The sequence below is a fragment of the Amblyraja radiata genome, chromosome 26 (assembly GCF_010909765.2).
Source record: "Amblyraja radiata isolate CabotCenter1 chromosome 26, sAmbRad1.1.pri, whole genome shotgun sequence".
NCBI lineage: Eukaryota > Metazoa > Chordata > Chondrichthyes > Rajiformes > Rajidae > Amblyraja > Amblyraja radiata.
Window position 1 is genome coordinate 26,316,559 of NC_045981.1, and position 6,000 is coordinate 26,322,558.

Below are 6,000 nucleotides of genomic sequence, written 5' to 3' on the forward strand. Positions count from 1 at the left end.
GTATTCCCCAGTAAAGTGTTAATTCAGCTCCACTTTAATACATACTAGACCAAGTGCAGACCCGTTGGGTCTGTTCCCCCAACGTGCGGTTGTGGGGGGGGAGGCGGCATGCAGCGTCACACACACTAACTACCCCCCCCCCCCCCCCGCACTCACGCTAATTACCCCCCATGATATTATATTAATATTATTAATTTGCTCCTTTTACCCCATAACCACCCTATCTACTGACGCATAGCCCCCAACTTGCAGTCACATCTAGAGGGGGGGGGGGGGGGTAGAGAGTGAGGGCAGAGAGAGAAGGGGCAGAGACACAGAGAGAGGGGCAAGAGGGAGAGGGGGTGGCGAGGAGGAGAAGAGGGAGGGTGGGTGAGAGGGGAAAGGTGGGGGTGGAAGGGAGGATAGATAGATATGCCATTTATTGTCACTATACATGTGCAATGAGATTAAAAGCATCTCGTACTCAGTGCATACATATAATTTAGTACAAAAAACAAGAAACAGAAAACAAAACAAGGGGGGGGGGATAGGTGCACAATTCTGCGGCGCTATATACATATCTATAAAGGCAAAATGGTGAAGGATAAATAGGTAGTATTCTTAGGCAGATTTTTAAAGTTATATTAAAATATTAAAAATATATTTAAAATTACAATTACAATACACATTACAGTTCCAAATTTCAGTACGTGGATAGAGTAGATGGAAGTCCGGGTGTTGGGCTGTGAAGTCAGTGCATGTGTGAGTTAAGAGTAGTTATGACTTTCGGAAAACAACTGTTCCTGAGTCTATTTGTCCTAGTTTTGATGCACCTATAGCGCCTTCCAGAGGGCAGCAGGTCGAACAGTCCAAACGCAGGATGGGAGCTGTCCTTGATGATATTCTTTGCCCTGCTAAGGCAACGGGATGTATAAATATCCATCAGGGAGGGGAGAGGGCAACCAATGATCTTCTGTGCTGTCCTAGTTACCCTCTGAAGCCTCTCCCTGTCTGCCATGGTGCAGCTGCCGTACCATGCTGTAATGCAGTATGTCAGCAGGCTTTCGATGGACGAGCGGTAGAAGGTCAGCAGCAGGTTAGAGTCCAGGTTGTGCTTCCTGAGAACCCTCAGGAAGTGCAGCCGCTGCTGAGCCTTCTTGATAACCGCTGTCGTGTTGTCTGTCCAGGAGATGTCAGCAGAGATAAGGACGCCGAGAAACCGGAAGGTGTTGACCCTCTCCACACACTCGCCGTTGATATGTAGGGGCCAGGGGAGCCGTTGGCGAGAGGAGGACTTACCTGCAGCTGTAAGTATAAATACAGCGCGGGGTTTGCTTCTACAGAGGCCCGGGGAGCCGTTGGCGAGAGGAGGACTTACCTGCAGCTGTAAGTATAAATACAGCGCGGGGTTTGCTTCTACAGAGGCCCGGGGAGCCGTTGGCGAGAGGAGGACTTACCTGCAGCTGTAAGTATAAATACAGCGCGGGGTTTGTTTCTACAGAGGCCCGGGGAGCCGTTGGCGAGAGGAGGACTTACCTGCAGCTGTAAGTATAAATACAGCGCGGGGTTTGCTTCTACAGAGGCCCGGGGAGCCGTTGGCGAGAGGAGGACTTACCTGCAGCTGTAAGTGTAAATACAGCGCGGGGTTTGCTTCTACAGAGGCCCGGGGAGCCGTTGGCGAGAGGAGGACTTACCTGCAGCTGTAAGTATAAATACAGCGCGGGGTTTGCTTCTACAGAGGCCCGGGGAGCCGTTGGCGAGAGGAGGACTTACCTGCAGCTGTAAGTATAAATACAGCGCGGGGTTTGCTTCTACAGAGGCCCGGGGAGCCGTTGGCGAGAGGAGGACTTACCTGCAGCTGTAAGTGTAAATACAGCGCGGGGTTTGCTTCTACAGAGGCCCGGGGAGCCGTTGGCCAGAGGAGGACTTACCTGCAGCTGTGAGTTACCCAAATCTGTAACGTTCCATCTCACCTCCAGAGAAGGATTCTGGTGGAAGCCTCTGATTGGTGGAAGCCTCTGATTGGTGGACGAGGATCAGAGGAAGCAGCTGATTGGCTTGTATTGTATTTGTATTGTAATTGTAAGGCTTTATTGTATTTGGATAAGGGGGAGAAATGAGGGCCAGGGCAGTTTACTGTTCTGGATGTCAGATGTGGGAGGTCATGGAGTCTGAGTGCTCTCCAGACGTCCACATCTGCGCCAGGTGCGTCGAGATGGGGCTTCTAAGGGACCGCGTTAGGAACCTGGAGCAGCAACTCGATGACCTCTGTCTGCTCAGGGAGAGCGAGGAGGTCATAGAAAGGAGTTACAGGGAGGTGGTCACTCCAAGACCACGGGAGACAGAAAACTGGGTCACAGTTAGGAAGGGCAATGGGCAGAGGCAGGGACTGGTGAGTACCCCGGTGGCTGTACACCTTGAAAATAGGTACTCATGTTTGAGTAAGGGTGGGGGAGACAGCCTACCTGGGGGTAGCGACAGCGGCCAGGCCTCTGGCACAAAGACCGGTCCGGTTGCTCAGAAGTGTAAGGAAAAGAAGGGGAGGGCAATTGTAATAGGGGACTCTATAGTCAGGGGGTCGGATAGGCGATTCTGTGGACGCAGACAGGAGTCCCGGATGGTAGTTTGCCTCCCTGGTGCCAGGGTCAGGGATGTGTCTGACCGTGTCCAAGAAATCCTGAAATGGGAGGGAGAGGAGCCTGAGGTTGTGGTGCATATAGGTACCAACGACATAGGTAAAAAAAGAGAAGAGGTCCTGAAAGAAGAATTTAGGGAGTTAGGTAGAGAGTTAAGGAGAAGGACTGGAAAGGTAACAATCTCAGGATTACTGCCTGTGCCACGCGACAGTGAGAGTAGGAATGGAGCGAGGTGGAGGATAAATGCGTGGATGAGGGACTGGTGCAGTGGGTATGGATTCAAGTTTCTGGATCATTGGGACCTCTTTTGGGGAAGGTGCGACCTGTACAGAAAGGACGGGTTGCACTTGAACTCAAGGGGGACCAATATCCTGGCGGGGAGATTTGCAAAGGCTACTGGGGAGACTTTAAACTAGTATGGTTGGGGGGAGGGACTCAAATTGGGAAAGCTAGCAGTCAGTGTGTGAAGCAGGGGGCAGAGAATGGTAGCACTCTGACCCAAAATGTAGGGGAGAGAGAAGAAAAAGAAAAAAATCAGAGAATAAGAGAGGGTGGGTTTCTTAAATGTGTATATTTTAATGCTAGGAGCATTGTAAGAAAAGTGGATGAACTTAGAGCCTGGATTGACACCTGGAAGTATGATGTTGTGGCGATCAGTGAAACATGGTTGCAGGAGGGCTGTGATTGGAAACTAAATATTCCAGGATTTCGTTGCTTCAGGTGTGATAGAATTGGAGGGGCAAGAGGTGGAGGTGTTGCATTGCTTATCAGGGAAGATATTACAGCAGTGCTTTGGCAGGATAGATTAGAGGGCTCGTCTAGGGAGGCTATTTGGGTGGAACTGAGAAATGGGAAAGGGGTAGCAACACTTATAGGGGTGTATTATAGACCGCCAAATGGGGAGCGAGAATTGGAAGAGCAAATATGTAAGGAGATTGCAGATATTAGTAGTAAGCACAAGGTAGTGATTGTGGGAGATTTCAATTTTCCACACATAGACTGGGAAACACATTCTGTAAATGGGCTGGATGGGTTGGAGTTTGTAAAATGTGTGCAGGATAGTTTTTTGCAACAATACATAGAAGTGCCTACTAGAGAAGGGGCGGTACTGGACCTCCTGTTAGGAAATGAGATGGGTCAGGTGGCAGAGGTATGCGTTGGGGAACAGTTCGGGTCCAGTGATCACAATACCATTAGTTTCAATATAATTATGGAGAGGGACAAAACTGGACCTAGGGTTGAGATTTTTGATTGGAGAAAGGCTAACTTTGAGGAGATGCGAAAGGATTTAAAAGGAGTAAATTGGGACAGTTTGTTTTATGGGAAAGATGTGGAAGAGAAATGGAGTACATTTAAAGGTGAAATTTTAAGAGTACAGAATCTTTATGTCCCTGTTCGGTTGAAAGGAAATCGTAAAAATTGTAAAGAGCCATGGTTTTCAAGGGAAATTGGACACTTGGTTCGGAAAAAGAGGGATATCTACAATAGTTATAGGCAGCATGGAGTAAATGAGGTGCTTGAGGAGTATAAAGAATGTAAAAAGAATCTTAAGAAAGAAATTAGAAAAGCTAAAAGAAGATATGAGGTTGCTTTGGCAAGTAAGGTAAAAGTAAATCCGAAGGGTTTCTACCGCTATATTAATAGCAAAAGGATAACGAGGGATAAAATTGGTCCATTAGAGAGTCAGAGTGGCCAACTATCTGCAGAGCCAAAAGAGATGGGGGAGATATTGAACAGTTTCTTTTCTTCGGTATTCACCAAGGAGAAGGATATTGAATTATGTGAGGTAAGGGAAACAAGTAGAGTAGCTATGGAAACTATGAGGATCAAAGAAGAGGAAGTACTGACACTTTTGAGAAATATAAAAGTGGATAAGTCTCCAGGTCCGGACAGGATATTCCCTAGGACATTGAGGGAAGTTAGTGTAGAAATAGCAGGGGCTATGGCAGAAATATTTCAAATGTCATTAGAAACGGGAATAGTGCCGGAGGATTGGCGTACTGCGCATGTTGTTCCATTGTTTAAAAAGGGGTCTAAGAGTAAACCTAGCAATTATAGACCTATTAGTTTGACGTCAGTGGTGGGCAAATTAATGGAAAGAATACTTAGAGATAATATATATAAGCATCTGGATAAACAGGGTCTGATTAGGAACAGTCAACATGGATTTGTGCCTGGAAGGTCATGTTTAACTAATCTTCTTGAATTTTTTGAAGATGTTACTCGGGAAATTGATGAGGGTAAAGCAGTGGATGTTGTGTATATGGACTTCAGTAAGGCCTTTGACAAGGTTCCTCATGGAAGGTTGGTTAAGAAGGTTCAATGGTTGGGTATTAATGGTGGAGTAGCAAGATGGATTCAACAGTGGCTGAATGGGAGATGCCAGAGAGTAATGGTGGATGGTTGTTTGTCAGGTTGGAGGCCAGTGACGAGTGGGGTGCCACAGGGATCTGTGTTGGGTCCACTGTTGTTTGTCATGTACATCAATGATCTGGACGATGGTGTGGTAAATTGGATTAGTAAGTATGCAGATGATACTAAGATAGGTGGGGTTGCGGGTAATGAAGAAGAGTTTCAAAGTCTACAGAGAGATTTATGCCAGTTGGAAGAGTGGGCTGAAAGATGGCAGATGGAGTTTAATGCTGATAAGTGTGAGGTGCTACATCTTGGCAGGACAAATCAAAATAGGACGTACATGGTAAATGGTAGGGAATTGAAGAATGTAGGTGAACAGAGGGATCTGGGAATAACTGTGCACAGTTCCATGAAAGTGGAATCTCATGTAGATAGGGTGGTAAAGAAAGCTTTTGGTGTGCTGGCCTTTATAAATCAGAGCATTGAGTATAGAAGTTGGGATGTAATGTTAAAATTGTACAAGGCATTGGTGAGGCCAATTCTGGAGTATGGTGTACAATTTTGGTCGCCTAATTATAGGAAGGATGTCAACAAAATAGAGAGAGTACAGAGGAGATTTACTAGAATGTTGCCTGGGTTTCAGCAACTAAGTTACAGAGAAAGGTTGAACAAGTTAGGGCTTTATTCTTTGGAGCGCAGAAGGTTAAGGGGGGACTTGATAGAGGTTTTTAAAATGATGAGAGGGATAGACAGAGTTGACGTGGAAAAGCTTTTCCCACTGAGAGTAGGGAAGATTCAAACAAGGGGACATGACTTGAGAATTAAGGGACTGAAGTTTAGGGGTAACATGAGGGGGAACTTCTTTACTCAGAGAGTGGTAGCTGTGTGGAATGAGCTTCCAGTGAAGGTGGTGGAGGCAGGTTCGTTTTTATCATTTAAAAATAAATTGGATAGTTATATGGATGGGAAAGGAATGGAGGGTTATGGTCTGAGCGCAGGTATATGGGACTAGGGGAGATTATGTGTTCGG